At 36.8% G+C, this 17975-nt stretch overlaps 1 long non-coding RNA gene and 1 pseudogene across 3 annotated transcripts; one reads left to right on the top strand and one right to left on the bottom strand.

Annotated features, from left to right (window-relative positions):
• The first annotated feature begins 338 nt into the window (after window positions 1-338).
• On the top strand, window positions 339-8670 carry LOC104612198 (chaperone protein ClpC1, chloroplastic-like; annotated as a pseudogene). The gene is made up of 6 exons (XR_016081486.1): window positions 339-566; window positions 5304-5419; window positions 6090-6275; window positions 6606-6827; window positions 6981-7198; window positions 7387-8670. The product of XR_016081486.1 is annotated as a chaperone protein ClpC1, chloroplastic-like (transcript).
• Window positions 6386-10610, bottom strand: LOC148802901 (uncharacterized). 2 transcript variants are annotated; one of them, XR_016081487.1, is made up of 2 exons: window positions 8805-10610; window positions 6386-7167 (listed from the first exon to the last, which is right to left on the bottom strand). It is a non-coding gene; the product is annotated as an uncharacterized LOC148802901 (long non-coding RNA). The 2 variants fall into 2 exon arrangements; XR_016081488.1 differs by having other exon boundaries at window positions 6386-7111.
• Window positions 10611-17975: the final 7365 nt, after the last annotated feature.

Genomic DNA, 17975 nt, shown 5'->3' with positions numbered 1-17975 from the left:
ATTACCCCCAACTTGAGCCCGGGTCCAAACTGGGCTTGCAAATTTTAGAATCTGGCTTGATCCTAATACTTCAACCTTGGCTTAGGCCTGACACATTTAATAAGCTTGATGAGCTATTTCAGGGAATAAAAATATTTTATAAGGTTGACTGACCATTTTAGGCATAGTTTAGTTATGTAAAATACTTAATTGCTTATATAGACAACTTTTATTAATGGTGACAAACTGTTTATTTTTTTTGCTGACTTAATTCTTGTATCAAACCTCCCTTTTTTCTTTTCTTTTCTAGAAACGACATCATCCACATAGTCAGTTCATGAACGGTCGAACAGGGACTATTTCGATTGGGCTAGTTGTCCAATCAGTCGGCGATGTTTGGTTATATCACCTTTTTTGGCGACTCTCTTGAAAGACAAACATGCTGTCTCCCACTCCGAGTGGTGGCCCACTTGTTACTTCCAGTATAAAATGGTTAAACAACCCTCCCCGCCTCCCGTGTCCTGAACTTGATTGCTCTCCACTTCGTGTTCTTTCTATCCAGAGCAAGCCAAACTGTCACACTTACTGTAAGTTAAATTTTTAATTTTTGTATCATTGCTACATTTTTTGCTTATTGAGATTGATCATGTTTTAACGACTCTTTTCCAGTAGCGATTTGTTATGTTGAAAGAAATATCCAAGTCTGTTCTTTTATTTGATTTTTCTTTTTTCATTTTTTGAGGTCAGGTGTTATACAGGGATAAAGGGGATAAGTTATTATCTTGAAATTGCGTTAGGGCTGTTTTTCTTTTCATCTATGTCACGCATGGTGTACTGAATTACATCCGTGTTTTTAATTCTAGTATGAAGCTTTGTTTCTGATGATGAGATTTTGGGTGTAATGTGTTGTGAACTCGGAGATTTCCCCTTTTCCTCCTTTCCTATTCAGACTGTTTCTTTATCTTCTGTTTCGCTGTTTTGAGGGCACGAGTGGAGGGAAATTTTGATGGTTGTAGGGATCGGCTCAGGTCCTAGTAGCAGTCTGTGAACGTATACTCTGAAGCAGCAGCTCAGGAACCATTCCATTACTCATCAGAGTCAAGTTTCGTTTCAGTTCCTCGGGGACAGAGGTTCAATTCTGGCCTGTAACAAAGTTCCACTTCCACCCACCAAATATTGACTTCGAAACCACACATTTGGAATCCGAAGTGGAGTCCATTGGATGGTCGCCCTAGATCTTCCTGATCTTGAACAGTTGGCAGATTATGGGGCTGCAGACTGCTTAGGTAGAGTCGGATATGCTCCTTACAGAGCTCACCTCACCGTATATTAGGAACATCTCCTGTGCTTTGTGTTATTGAGATGTTCCCAATACAGGATGGGATTGGGCTGTGACTTGTGAGGTGCACTCCGTGTGGAGCAGATCTCGATACGCTTATGGATCCTGTGTCCTTCACTGGATCAGGTCAGGGTGTTTTCCTTCATGGTCAGAGAAGTTGTCCTTGGACTATAACCGTTTGATTGCTATTGAGACACTCAACTTTATTAAGAGACAAAAGTTTCCTATTATCTCGATCTGCTCCTCACAGCATGTCCCAACCACACATCCGGAACATCTTCTATACTTGTATTTTATTATTAATTAGAATAGATCCATGAATTGATGGTGGGTAAGCCTTAATGTACCAGAGAATTAAGATTGAATCCCGCCATGCCAGTGTTGGGTGCGTAAGCCTTAATGCCTAACCGCCTAAGGGGATGGGAATGGGCTACACCTGTTGTTTAATCCCCTGAAGTTTAAATTAAAGAGGGATATTGTCTAAAACCCACCATGACTTTTTAAAACATCCATAAAGTCTCCCAGTCATTGAGTTTTATTATCTGAAACTCCCCTTCTGTTAAGATTTTTGTTAGTGACCATTAATAAAAGTTGTCATGTAAGCATTTAACTATTTTACATGGCCATACTACCCCGGAATGGCCAATCAAACTTATTAAATATTTTTATAATAAAATTACCCCCAACTTGAGCCTGGGCCCAAACTAGACTTGCAAATTTTAGAATCGGGCTTGGTCCTAATACTTCAACCTTGGCTTAGGCCTGACACATTTAATAAGGTTGATCAGCTATTTCAGGGAATTAAAATATTTTATAAGGTTGACTGACCATTTTAGGCATAGTTTAGTTATGTAAAACACTTAATTGCTTATATAGACAACTTTTTTTAATGGTGACAAACTGTCATCTAACGGAAATCTTAAGGGAAAGTGAGTTTTAGACAATAAAACTCAATGACTGGGGGCTCCATGAATGTTTTGAAAAGTCATGGTGAATTTACGAGAAATGTAAACAGGTCATGATGAATTTTAGATAATATCTCTAATAAAAATAAAAAAGATCTAACCTGAATTAAGTCACTAGGTGTCTAGGTCTAAAACTCTGTTTGGGCCTTGGGTTAGCCCAAGTCGTATTGAACCTTTTCTGTTGAGTAAGACATATTTGAAGGACAACGGACCAGGGGCCCCAGAAAGGGTATGGTCAAGTTGGGTCAGACTCAGGCTGAGCCCAAGTCGTATTGAACCCTATCCGTTGGCATCTTTACCTCGAGTACCTTGATCCAGTCCAAGCTTGAACCCAACAATTTATGGCCCATAACTAAGTATGGGACCCCATAACTTGCCATCTGTGCTACAGATTGACACGATAAGGACCCACCACTCAATGGATTTCACTTTGGATGATCGTCAAGATATCAAGGATATTTGGACATACGTAAACACGTACAACATTGAGAGATATATAGGAAAGCTGAATTTCAGGTTATTAGGTTAACACGGGCCACACATTCGAGGAAGCCCAATGTGCAAGTCATTCTAAATATTGCTCCCATTAGTAAAAAAAACAAAAAATGAAAATTCTTATCCTAAAATCTATATACGTTTCTTGAAGAAAATAATTGCTGGTAGCGAAAAAAACCCAAGTAGCAAGTATTTTCTGAAGGGTGGGTTCCATTGAAACTCTCTAAAAAGAAGTCAGATAGTATCACCTATTTCAGCCACATGGAGGACTCCTGTGGCCAATTCAGACATTTTAGGGGCTGTTTGATAACAGTTGAAGTGCCTGAACTGAATTTTTCCCAACTAATTATAATCCTCCAATTTTTTGATTTCTTAATTTAAAAGATACCAAAGAAATAGTTTATTAGTTTATTTTGAATGGATGTGGAAATTGTTTTATGAATATTATAAGTTGGAGGGAGAACGTACCCCTTGTTTTCCATATGGAAGATTCCAAGGTAGTTAGGCTTCTTTCTTGGATGACCTGACTAATATAATTGCTTCGTATAAAATAATGGGAAAACTATCTAAAAGCCTCCGCAAACTTTATTGACAATGTCTAAAACTTCCTGACTTTTAGATATGTCAGTCAGAGAAGCCCTTCTCAAAAGGTTTTATGAATCATATAGTTCTCTTATGTCACATTTTCCTCTAGTTTCACAACATAATTTATAAATGACAAAAATGATCTTAAATCTCATCTCTCTCTCCCTCTCTAATATTCTCTAATATTATGGACCCTTTATTTGTAGGGTACTTAAGTAATACTAATCAATTTAATTTTGTTGATCAGTAATTCAAAATCACAATCAAGCAATCAAGCACATCGACTTTGTTGTCTATTGTTAATGCCAAAATTGAAACATTAAATTTCGGAGATCATATCTCCGCCCATAAGGAGCCGCCCCACAATGCCCCACAACACATTCCCGTCATGTATTGGGAACATCTCCCGATGATAGTATCAGTCCCGATGATGTCAACATCATGAGATATTCTCAATACATGGCGGAAATATGCTGTGGGGTGTTGTGGGGGTGGAGATGTAAATTCTAAATTTGGCTATCTCGCAATTACAAAGATCTAAATGTTGATTTAAAGTTAAAAATTTTGATACACCTTGATATGGTGCAAGGGTGTATCGGTACCTTAAACCTTGTAATCACCCTTTTCTCTTTAGTTTTTTTTTTTCAAAAATAGGTCGGGTAAATTTTAGGTTTGCCTATTCCATGAAATAGGTCAAAACCCTAAAACACGTATGTTTGATATTTCTGTATCAAGACCCACAGATACAATACATATAAGCCGATATGATAAAATTTTGAACCTTGTGTTGATCATGACTTCTCCATTTAATGTAGCAATACCTAACACTGATCTGCTTTCACGCTCATACAGTTGGTTACTTTAATAGTTCCTTCATATTTAGGGTATACTATAGTGACATTTTGTTCATCCATTATTTAACGTATGATGGATGGAGTGATGATTTTGTATTTTTTTTTGCCATAGGTTCAACTATGATATGGAAAAAATATGATATCCGAAAAACAACTTAGAATCATAAACGTGATAGCAAATAAGGTGTTATTTATTAAAATTCATGGATGGGTTTTGATTGGTAAACTCTTTTCATACCGTATCTTTTTCGCATTATAGGTTTTCCCATATAACTATCTAAAAATGGGGGTAAGCATTGTTCGATTAAAACTAAAAATTTCTGTTTCAGTTTTTTGATTTGGTTATTTTGGATTTTAAGCTTGCAAGTTTGGGTAATTAAAAAAAACCAAATTAACCAAATTATATATATATATATATATATTTGTTAATATGCTAATATATATTAATATATTAATGAATTTGGTTTTAACCAAAAATTTAATGATGTGAGATGCATACTACCTCTTATTTTTCAATTTCCTAATTCAAATAAAAAAAACCATCATAATTTCAACAATGTCTCATTCTTTCTGATGAAACAAGTCATCGATTACAAATTCAACTTGACTTGACTTCCTAAATTAAAAAAAAAAAACAAATTAAACTTGATTTGACTTCCTAAATTAAAAAACCAGATTAGCCTCAAGCAAAATAATAGGCATAAATATAATTGCCCCTAACTTAGTATGGGGTGGTCATTACCTAGTTAAAATTAAAAAAAAGAAAAGAAATACCCTCATGTCTTGTTCTTCTACATGGCACATGATATTCTCCTTTGCAGAGATTCTAGACCATAGCTCTTCTTTTCCCAAGGTGATCTAGAGTTGGGCTACAGTTACACAGTCCCTATACACAAACTAATCCCGTCCATCAAGGCATCAACTATAGTACTAAACTCCATTCTGTTGTTAACAATGACATCAATAAATCATGAGTAGATTAAAAGATTAATACCTGCTAGTGCTACAACATGGTAATTTTACCTCCCAAATCTGTCCATTTCGTATCATGCATCACATGTGCTACCTATGTCCACAAATACACAGGAAATTGGTGGGCTGTCAGCGAAAGTTCAAATATGGTGAAGGCCGAAAGAAGGCAAAATCCGAATATGCAGAAAATTCTCAAGTATGGTGAAGACCTCACAAATTTGGCCCAGGAGGTATAATACTCTTCAAACCATTATTCCCTACAGTTCCTCTCCTTATTTTATCATTTTATAGCACATGGTACATTAGGGGCCACCATTTATTTGCATATGGAACTGACAAAAAGCTGACCCAACCCGTGAATCCGACCCATCCAAATCTGAAGAACAGGGATAGGGTTTAATATCTAAGTTGAGAATGACCCAACTTGACCCAGAAAATTAGGTTGGGTTAGGTCATGGGTCAACCCGCTGGCCTGATTGCCGGGTCTAATTGGAACTAGTTACTCTCTGAATTGTCAAAAGTTCAAGTTTTTTACTTTATGTTTGGAATTTTAAGGTTAATTCCTTTAATTTTGATATTTTCATATATTTTTTTTATCTTTTAAAATTTCAGTTATTTTTAAAGATAACCCAAATTGACCCATGGGTCAACCCTAACCTGAACATTTAAGGTTAGGGTCTAACATTTGCAAATCCAACCGGAAATTCAACCAGGTCCGAAATCAACTCAAAGTGTCTTGATCGAACCCGAATCCGACCACCCAACTCAACTGCCATTGCATACCTTGAAGCAATAACCAACCCCTAGGCCATAGCCCACACAGCGGTGGTAAATACGTAAGCTAGTCAATTTTTAGAAATGGATGTATTTCTGAACTGACTTTATGTATTCTTGGTGAAGGATAAGCTGGATCCAGTGATAGGAAGGGAAGATGTGATACAGACGGTCATTCAAATTCTATGCAAGCGCACCAAAAACAATCCTTGCCTTGTCGGGGAGCCTGGAGTTGGCAAGACTGTAATCGCTGAGGCTCTCGCCCAACTCATTGTCAGTGCCAATGCTCCATCAAGCCTTAAAGGAAAGAAGGTTTGTTACTGACAGCAAATTTCCTACTTAAACAATGAATTGAATACTGGACTCGGGCTGCTCAGCTGGATTCTCTGGTTTACAGAACAAAGGAAAAGTACAACAGAAACTGAATAGAAGGATAAATTAATTAAAATGCTTTCCAACAATAAAATAGAGTAAAAGTTTCCAGATAGCAGGCCTTCAGAAAAAGGCCTTAAAAAATGCTCAGCAGATGGGCAATTAATAAATCTTCAAAATGCTTCGCCAATTAATAAATCTGAAAGTGTGCGTGTGTGTATTTTTGTTGTCTACTTGTCTTTGATATTAATTAACACTAGAGCAATTCAGATTATATCCTTGAACACAGCCCGCCTACTCGGGGGTGCAGAAAACCGTGGAGAATTAGAGCAAAGAATTACTAGTGTGGTGGATGAAGTCAGAAAAGGAGATGGCAATATAATACTCTTCATCGACGAAATCCATATAGTAATTGGGTTAGGTGCCGGTGGAGGGAGTGCACTTGATGCTGGAAACATCTTGAAACCTGCTCTTGCCAGAGGTGAATGCAAGGTAATGTAGTGATATTAACAGTTGATAATCTCTTACAAGTTACACCTAGCATGGCATTGTAATGTTCTAGTTTCAAGTATTCTTCTTTGTGCATATCTATTCATTTACTTTAATTCTAAAATGCTCTTTCTAATATACATGACCTCAATGTAGTGCATTGGGGCAACAACTCTATACGAATACAGGAAGCACATTGAAAAAGACCCCACTCTTGCAAGGCGCTTCCAGCTTGTACAAATTCCTGAACCATCGGTCAACGAGGCCATAGATATGCTGCGAGTACTCTGTAAAGTATATGAGAAGCACCACAATGTTCAATACGAAGACGAGGCACTAGTAGCTGCAGTTCAATTGTCAAATTATCATATCAGGTTCATAACCCCCAACAAATTTAGCAGTATTAGAGTCATTTTGATCCCCAGCTGTGTTGATTCAATTAGATTTTCCTCAATTTCTAACATAGACTAGTAGTGTACAAGAAAAGATTCTAGTATTTGCCAGATCAAACATTATTGTTGTGATCACTTATGGAAGTTTTTGGTTTGCTTCTTCTCTTTAGTGACGGCTTTCTCCCCGATAAGTCTTTAGACATAATAGATGAAGCGGGTTCTCGAGCTAATCTCCTTCAGTCTCAAGATCAATCACGAGTATCAACTTTGTTTCCATTAAAGAAAGTAACAAAAGGGGACATAGAACACATTGTTTCTGCTCGCACTGGAATCCCATTGGAGAAGCTCTCTACTGAAGAGTCAAAGCGTCTATTGAAGATGGAAGAGACACTTCATCAGCATATCATAGGTCAGGATAAGGCTATTAAAGCAATTTGTTCTGCAATTCAGCGTGCAAGGCTGGGCATTCGGGACCCTGGCCGACCAATCTGTAGCTTCTTATCACTGGCCCAACAGGAGTAGGAAAAACAGAATTGGCCAATGTATTGGCCGATGAATACTTTGGTTCTAAAAAACACATGATCAGGTTGGACATGAGTGAATATATGGAAAGACACATGGTATCCAAACTTATTGGGTCGCCTCCTGGATACATTGGCCATGATGAGAGTGGTCAACTAACTGAATCTGTTCACAACCGTCCACACACAATTATCCTCTTTGATGAGATTGAGAAGGCTCACCCAGATGTCCTCCATATCTTCAAATTTTGGAGGACGGAAGGCTCACAGATGGGAAAGGTCGAACTGTGGATTTTAAGAATACAATCATAATAGCAACATCAAACATTGGTAGTAACATGATTGGAAATGATGGTTTCCAAAATGGGTCCAACGAAGTGGAGAAAATGGTGGCAGAGGAACTTAAAAAAAAATTTCCGACCAGAATTTCTAAACAGGTGGGATGAAGTGATTATGTTCAAGCAACTGACCAAACTTGAAATGAGGAAAATTGCTGAAAAATTTATAAAGGATGTCCTTGAGAGGTTCAAGGTGAAGAATATCAAACTCCAAGTGACAGATGAATTGAAGGATATGGTGGTTGAAGCAGGGTATGAACCCAGCTACGGTGCAAGATCATTGAGGAGGGCAATAACAAAGCATGTAGAGGATGAATTGGCCAATAAGATGCTTCGAAAAGAGATCAAAGAGGGAGATACAAAGGTTGTGACGGTTGATACAGAAGGCAAGATGATTATTTCTGATATGTTCACAGATCTACTCAAATAATCCTGCATTCTGTTAATAAGACCTTCTATTTTTTATTTCTTTTTCTGTTTTCCTATATTGTGTTACAGGATGTTGATTTTTTTTGTGTCGTATGTCGTATGACTTTACGGTTGTTAGTACAAAACCATTTCATTTTATTCTAATATGAAGCATTTCTTATCTTTAGGCAACATTCTCATCTTGTCAGTTGTTTACGAAAAAAGAAAAGAAATATATCAGCCAACATTGAAAATTGCAAATCAGGATCGAGATGTGCATGAAAAGAGCTCTTGAATCTGAGGTAATTCAACATCCCTTACCTCCAAGCACAAGTGTCCATTAGCAGTTGTAGTAATTTCAGAATCCCTCTGATGTCAAGGTCTCCTGACTACTCCGGCGATACCAACGGCCTCTTGGGTTTGTGAATCACAAAAGCCATCAGACTCAACTGTGTCGTGGCTCAGATTTCATCATGATCTGGTTCTTTTCTAGTTAACCTCCATCTTTGACTTCGTTGGGCAATCTACAGATTTTAATCCACCGGCCTTTCCATGCTTTACTCCTTATCGACACAGACAGTGTACCCCTAACAACCATGCAATTGGATCTGGCAATCGCTCCAACTCCATCACTTAGGTTTTAATCGCCTCAACTATGTTGAACCTGCAAACCCTTTTTGACATCACACCTTATCCTTATTCCGGCAATAAGCCCGGGATGTTGAGTGTCCTTGTTGATCGTTGAAAAGGAGGTATTCGGGGCAGAACACAGCACAGATTCCTATCTTCAGAGATGATCGGGTTGTTGGGACATCAGCCACAAAGGGCTTTCCGTGATTTACAGAATCTATGCAACCTTTCATCATGAAATCAAGATATATCAAAAGTAATCTCATTCACTTCTATTTTGACGGGTTAGAATCCAAGTTGCTATCTTCTTCTCTTTCCCAGCAGACATATTCATCGCTAGATAAACCACGGGTGCCTTTGGGTTGCCCTACAAATTGGGGGATGGGAAAGGGAAAGGGAAAGGGACTGAGATCAACGCTGTAGGACCGAAATTCAAATTTTCTCCAATTTAGATAATTCAATGCTAAGGATGGAAAAGAAAATTCTTAAAAAGGAATACAGATCATCTTACGGTACATGCCTGGCTTGATCTCTCCTTCCTATTTCTGTCGACTTTAGAAGCTCTTTCTCTCTAACTTTTTAGGGTGATAATTCGTTCCTCTGAAAATGTTATCTCAAGCTTCGCAGATTGCATAGAATTCAATCGATTGGCAGAGGTGTGAGAAAAAAAATATATTTTTAGAAGGGATTGACCCATTGTCTATACATAGCCAATAGGGTAATTCTTACAAATATATTTAAATATTTAAACTCCATATACGAAATTTTACTTTTAAACTCCATATGTGAAATTGTTGATAACCTGCCAGAAGGGTGAGGAATCTGTTTAGAAGCCTAATTTATAAAGATCAAGTTCCCCCAATTACTAACTCTGCGATGTGTCTTTAGGCCCGAAAGTGTTCTGTTAGACCTACATTCATGACTATAACGTCCAGGGTTTTGTAAACCTTGGAAGGAATTACAAGGGAAAAGACATTTCCAGGTGCTAAGAGAAATGACTTGAACCACCAAAGTTAGAGAGAGAGGGGGGGGGGGGGGGGGGAGAGAGAAGGGGGGATACAAATATCTAGAATTTGAACTAGCTGAATGGATAGAAATTGACATGGCAACTGGACAGCCATAAACATCTACATCAGCTAATAAAATTTGAGATCTAGGAGTGGGCTACAAAGCATTCTAGATATAAGTATAAAAAAACATGATAATTTATTTTCAAAACCAGTGTGTAAGAAATCTCTAAATTCTTAATTTATTCATTATGATTATTTAATGGAAGAAGCAATTATAATCCCAGGTACATAAACAAGGTAGATACCTGAGTCTGAGCATCATCTCCTGTGACAATGTTTCTAACTGTTCGAAGAGCAGGTATGGGAGAGAACTGTAGGTGACGGATGACTAGTATGAAAAGGATGTTATAGGGAAAGGGAGGGGGCATATGGATCAAATTGTATTACTTTTAGGGTAATCATCTGGTAAAGGTGTGCAGATTCATATAGGCACACTATTCCATTGTATTTCTGCTCTACTATTCTGATTATTAGAATTTCTCTGGATCTGTTAATGATCAAAAGATATTATTTAGTTTAATTTTTTTTTTTAATTTTTATTATTAGATGCCACAGTCCTAAAGTCTAGGCTGAATCAACCCTGACTTGGATTTTTGTCTCAAGGTCCAAACTTGGGCTTGAGCTATGATTTTTGTCTTATTATAGGTGCTAAGCCCAGCCTGGCATGGCCCATGATTACTCATACCAGTCATGTACATTAAGAACATCTCCATACTTGTATCTTGTCATTCATGGGGAGATGTTCCCGAAATACCAATGCAAAAGTTTGATTGCTTGTTCCCATGTTAGCATGCCAAATTCACATGAGCTAACCCAACCGGCGCCTCACAGCACATAATATCTCCCGATGGCAACTTCTGGAGATGTTCCCAGTCCATGCTAAGCTGTACATGTGGGGCGGAGGTGTGAACTCCCACCTACCATCCCATTCTTTTATTTCTTTGGTAAATCGTAACTAGCTACCTTGTACCTAGGGGATAGTGACACTTAGCCCTCAAACTTTATTATGCAACAAAGACCCCCTTGAACTTTTGGATTCTAATACTTTAACCCCGCCATTAACATTCTATTAATTAACTTCATGGGATATTTTGTGAACATTTGAAAACCCTATACTACCCTGAAAATGATTTGCGCTTTAAGCTGAAATTTACTTATCTACAGACTGTTTTATGAATACAAAACAGGTTGGGACGGACGACACAAGAGAAATATGTGGGGCCAATTCAACATTACACTACTTTCCACATATATAAAAGATTATTTGGTCGCTTAAGAAAACTCACTAAATAATATGAGTGGCAAATTCCTGATATACAAAGAAAAAGGGTTTCATGCTCCAGTTAAATAGAGCTTTCCCAATCGTAGCTACCATGACCTGTTTGTGAATTAGAATGTGAGGAACCTCCATATTCCTTTTACCAAAGATATAGGATACTTAATTTACTTATCGACAAGGAAAGGTACAACAAACACCAACCAATTGCGGGTTCACTTTACAAAATGAAGGTAGTTGTAAGAATAGATTTGGGAAGCAAGAAGATATAGGGAGAGGAATTTCAAATAAAAAGTTGAACCATGAGAGGGATTGTAAGTTGTAACAAAGAATAAAGTGTTCAAGGGAATTTGTGAGAAAACATGAGAAACCTAGGTGGTAATGCCTTAAGGATTTAAGGAAGTCCTCGCAGTTGTGCTAAACAAACATAAAAAAAACAACTAGTTTTACACTCGGTTTATCATGCACCTAGGGTCTAATTCTTACATATATATATATATATATATATATATATAATAGAATAAACCCAATCATAAATATAGTAATTATAAAACGTGTGATCTTCAACCCTTCAATATGGAGTTGGTGGGAAGATAGCAATGTTTCTAGTATCTTCAGACGATTATCCATATCAGCCACTAACTTGTCAAGTTCATAAATTTGGGTTTCTAAATCTTGGTTGTACATGAATAAAGTGCCATTATCATCAAGACCTTCTATCCACGCAAAATAATCACATTGCTTTTCATTTGATTTATTTTCCTACACGGATGCAACATATTAGTCAATACATCCTTCAATCATCATCATTAAGATATACGAAAAGGTGACTTACAACTTTTCTGGGACAAGTGTAAAACAACTTATGTCGATTTTAGGTGTTATACTCGAATTATGCAACTCCTACAATCACAAAACGTCGGACTATACTTTAAGCCCCTATATGGTGGATGATCACATGTGGATTGAAAACTCATACTTTAAATAGGAGCATGATCAATTCAGTGTGAGTAGAAAGAGAGAAATATAGCAGCTTCTAGGGCTTTCAGCCCCCAACTAAATGGTACAATTCATAAATGTGACTATGTAGGATCCTGGATTCTGCTATTGAAACCCGTAGTTCATATACTTTACACCAAGTATATCTTGTAGCACCCCATGTTTGCGCTTTTCAGTCTTTTTTTAGTACTTTGAGCTTCAAGCATACTTCATCTAACCTTGCGGTCGATCTGAGGGTATTTTTAGAATTTTACAAAAGTTGGAGTCCCAAGGATCCAAAACCATAGGACTTGTTTGTTTCCTCTTAACTCTTATCTCTTAAGAGGAATCTTTTAACTTTAAGAGAAAAATGGTTATTCGTTTCCTCTCATCTCTTATCTCTTAAAGTGCAATCATACAATTATTTTGTTTTCCAATGATAGCCCCCAAAAAGATAAACAAAAATTCTCATATATGGGGTCAAAATGGATATTTGGTAATTTTTAGAATTTATAATTCAGAACAACATTCTTTGCATTGAGAGTTTAGAGAAAAGAAAAGTTCATCAATATTAATATACCTCTTAGTGTAATTATTGAACTTTCAGATGTCAGACTTCAGATCAAACGAACATGCCCTTAGTTTATGAATTAAACAAATAACATTTGACAATATATATCAAATATTTGATATTTAATTGTATATCAAAATATAATATAAACAAAATACACATTAAACAAAGGTCATGATTGTGCTAACAAAATACACATTAAAACCATATTTTCTAAGGAGTTCCTTAAAAGGGTTTGCTTTGTCTCTCCTTCAAACTAAGAAATAATGCTATAGGGATGTTATTAGTGTACAGAATAAGTATCATATCCTTAAAAGGGTTTGCTTTGTCTCTCCTTCAAACTAATATGATAGGACCAGTTCCTGCTGCCACCAAGGTTGTCTTGTGGGTTTGGGGGACAAGCTACCCCCACCCCCACCCCACCCCACCCCAATTGTGTAGCCTTATGAAGTAGGTTGAGAACAATGCATAAAGAAAATGGGAAAATGTTACCAAAAATATTACCAAAAAAAATGTGAAAATGCGATCTTACAAGAAATACATTGTTTTTCCTCATGAATGTCAATAAAAGTATTTTTTTTTTCTGTAGCATTCTTGACACACCCCGTCCCCATCATGGCCAACAAATTCTTTCTAGCCTAAGTCTTAGGCCTATCCATGGGTAATAGATCACACTTCAGTTTTAGAAAAACAGTAAATACTCACTCTCATGAACCTCTTTGGCCAAAAAATGAAGAACATTTTTAAGAGAAAAATTAACACCATAATGAGAAAATGTATAGAAGTTCAGGGTTGTGCTAACAAAATACACATTAAAACCATATTTTCTAAGAAGATTCAAGGTTAGTTATTTATCTTAATGAAGGTGAGTTACATAGTTTTGATTCTATAGACAGGTTTAGAAAGATGAAGTGAAATAGGGGTTCGGGAGTTACCTATGTTCAGGTAAGGGTGTCAATGGACCGGTTTTGGATTGGACCCCATCTAGTCAAAAATCAATTTGGACGGACCAACAAGACATATTGGATTGGACCAATCTGATCCAAAATATTTATTAGATTGGATTGGACATAGTTCGTCTGTAACAAATTTATATTGGATTGGGTTAGATTAAGCCAATATCTGGTCCATTGACATAAGATAAGAATATATGTGTCAATGGATTTGGTTTAGTTTGAAACCAATCTAAATCAAAATGAATTTGAATAGATTAGACGTTGCAGACATTGAATTGGAATGGCCCAAATTGGTCTAAAACATTCATTAGATTGGATTGGACCTAGTCCATTTATAATGGACTCACATTGGACTAGATCAGAATGGACCAAATCCAATCCAATTGACACCCTTACGTTTAGGTGAACATTGACTGCTAGTGTGATTTGCTATGACTTGTTGGAAATAGAAAGGAAAAAAAAAACTTTAAGTTTAAGAAGAAGAAGAAGAAGAGGAAGATGAAGTACAACTAATATACGATTTCCCTCTTGCCTTTGGTGGCTTCCTCTTTTACGAATGCCGGTGTGGAGTGAACATACCGGTGGATTCTGCTGGGCTAGGATTGGAAATGAAGAGTATGAACTAATGGGAGGGAGTTCGAAATGAGGAGGATAGGTTGAAATCGGGATTTTTGTCTTTTTGTGTTAGGTTAAACCGGTCACCTTCAGTTTGATAGCTAAAATGACGTTAACATTACCTCTTCCGTGTTCCATCAACGTGGCCGACTCTAGTTGGTGGGTTTATGCATCCTGTGAACCCACGGGTTCATAGAATGTGGACTCTGGTCTGTAGGTGTAGGCCCTTGCTAACTACCCAATTTTAGTTTCGTATCTTTCTCACCTAAACGGACTTTGCTCCTCATAGTGCACACGTCACATTAACCTCACACCCACATCCTACCCTGTATTAGGAACTTCTTTCTATGAAAAACAGGTACGAGAGATGTTTCCGCAGACGTCTGCCTCCATTTCCCTATCAAGCTAATAGTCAGGAATTATGATTTTTCCCTCTCTCTTTCTACTAAGAACATGTGTTGATTGCTTCCATTAGCACTTGTATTCCTATCTTCTCACGTATCTTAGAAATCTTCAGTGCAATAGTTTCTATTACAACTAAGAACCATTTGGCAAGTTAGTTACCAAGGATATTCCATATGAATAAACTCATTCAGTTTGAGAATCTTCTTGTATCTATTTAAATGGTGTTGGGTTATGGAGGAGAGTAGAATTGTTAGGACTTGGGATGTGTATTGGCTATTGTGTTAGTTTATAGAAGGATGGATAGTGGTGTGAGAGAGAATAAACTAGGTAAGATAGAGTGGTAGCAAATGGTAAAGGCTCAAGACAATAGGAAAATGGGCACTTGCATTGGTTTGTTCAAAAAAGTACATGGCTTCACCTATTTATACTAGAGCTAAGTCGGTGGAACAAAGCCCACCTTCATTCTAGACATTTTATCTAGAATTTTTACATTCTCTAGAGATTTAGAGATAATTTGGCTCTGAGCCATATTGGCTAGTTAAGTCAAGAAGTTTAAACTTCTAGAAAACTTCTAGAAAGTGGATTATTTTTCAATACTCCTCCTTAATACACTTTCTTGTAACTCATAGTTGCTCCCGTGAAAAATTGAACTTTGAACATGGTAATGCCTTTGTGAAAATGTCTATTAAATGTTCTACAATGTTGCAGTGCTTGAATTCAATTTCTCCTTTGCTAGTTGTCTCTCATTGGAAGTGGCACTTGATTGCAATGTGTTTTGTTCTATTATGGTATACTAGATTCTTTGCCATTGCCATAGCAGATTTGTTGTCACAATAGATCATTGTCGGTTCCTTCTAATGTTCACCCATGCATTCAAGTATTCTTCTTAGCCATATCACTTGACTTGTTGTTGCCACTGCTATGTACTCATCTTCTGCTGATGATTGTGCTATTGTGTCTTGCTTCTTTGATGCCAAAGAGAATATTCTAGATCCCTATGAGAAGGTATAGCCTGAGGTACTCTTCATGTAACCCACTAATCCTACCCAATCATTGTTAGTATAGATGATCAGTCTTAAGTTAGTGATGGATTTGTACCAAATTCCATATTCCTTTGTGCCTTGCAAGTATCTTAATATTATTTTTATTGCTCCATAATGAATTTGACTTGGGCTTTGCATGAACCTTGAGAGTAGGCTTGTTGCATACATAATGTCTAGCTGTGTAGCTGTGAGATAGAGTAAACTCCCAATAAGACTTTCGTAGGTTGAGGCATCGGTCTTCTTTGAACCATCTTTCTAGAACTCCTCATTTGTATTGAGTAGTGTAGCAACTATTTTGTATCATTGCATATTGAATTTCTTTAGTAGGTTCTCTATATATTTCTTCTGTGATATAAAGATACCTTCTTCTTCTTGACTGATCTCGATGCCAAGAAAGTAGTGCATTAATCTAAGACCACTCATCTCAAATGTCTTCATCATATCTTCTTAGAACTCCTTGATCATTGTCTCATCGTTTATTGTATAGATGAGATCATCTACGTATAGAGAAATAATAAGAGTGTTAGAGTTACCTTGGGTCTTGATGTATAGATGACTCACTTTGACTCCTCTTGAATCCTTGATTGATGAGGTAATTATCAATCCAATTGTACTATGTACCATGCTCGTAGTGCTTGCTTTAGACCATAGAGAGCTTTTTTCAATCTTAGTACATTGTTTTCTCGTCCTTTTACTGTGAACCCTTGAGGTTGATCTACATATATTTCTTGCTCAATCACTCCGTTTGAAAATACCGACTTAAAATTAATTTAATAGATCTTTCACTTCTATTGAGATGCTAATGCTACGAGTGTTGTTATAGTATCTAAGCGTGCCACTGTAGCAAAGTTTCATTGTAGTCTGTCCCAGGTAATTGTGCATAGCCTTTAGTGACTAGCCTTGCCTTGTGATTTTGTATCGAGCCATCAAGATTGAGCTTTGTCTTGTAGGCCCACTTAACTCTGATCACTTCTTTTGCTTGATGATGATCCATTAATTCCCATGTTTTGTTTTTCTCGATCATTTTGATTTCTTCTTTCATCATTTTTATCCATACTTTTTGTTTTTCTACTGTTTCAAAGTTTTTGGGCTTCATAATTACAAAGTAGAATGTCTTATATATCTCACTTGGTGTCCTTATCCTTCTTGGTGGTGATTCTGGAGATGACTCTTCTTCTATATATTGTGGCTGATGATGGAGTTGATGGTGATATTGTAGATTGAGGACTTTTTGATCATTCTTTTCCTTCATTACTAAGTGGTCTTAATCTTTGTATCTTTGGTACCATGATGCTATGTTTCTCTACCTTTCCTTCTTTCCAATTCCATGTTGCATTCTCATCAAACTCCACATCTCGACTAATAATTAGCTTCTTGCTCTTTAGGCTATAGATTCTATAGCCTTTTGATTTTATATTGTATCCTAAGAATATTCCCTTTTATGCCTTCTCTTCTACATTGTGCCTTTTTTCTACTGGAATGTGAGAATAGAAAATACATCCAAAAACTCTCAAGTATTGTGCCAATGGCTTCCTTTCGCTCCAAGCTTCTATAGGAGTCTTGTTTTCTACTACTTTTATTGGACATCTGATAAGTAGATCTTGCCATCTCCATTACTATTATATTCTTCCTTCCCGAAACTCTATTATGCTCTAGAACATAGCCGACGGTCAACTGATGCTCTACGTCTTCGACTTTTCAAAACTTATCAAACTCATAGAAGTATATTCTTTTCCTCTACCACTTCTTATCACCTTTATGCTTTGGCTGCTTTGTTTTTCAACAAGATTATTAAATCTTTTAAAAATCTTAAAGACTTCTAACCTTTCGCACATAAAATAAACCCAAGTCATTCTTGTATTATCATTAATGAAGAGAATGAAGTATCTGCTTTGTTCGAAGGATATTGTTCTTATTGGTCCACAAACATCTATATGTACGAGCTCCA

This window comes from Nelumbo nucifera, chromosome 1, assembly GCF_055504915.1.
Source record: "Nelumbo nucifera cultivar China Antique chromosome 1, China Antique-T2T, whole genome shotgun sequence".
Taxonomy (NCBI): Eukaryota; Viridiplantae; Streptophyta; class Magnoliopsida; order Proteales; family Nelumbonaceae; genus Nelumbo; species Nelumbo nucifera.
The sequence above is the reverse complement of the archived record's forward strand: the minus strand, read 5'-3'. Positions and strand labels throughout refer to the sequence as shown.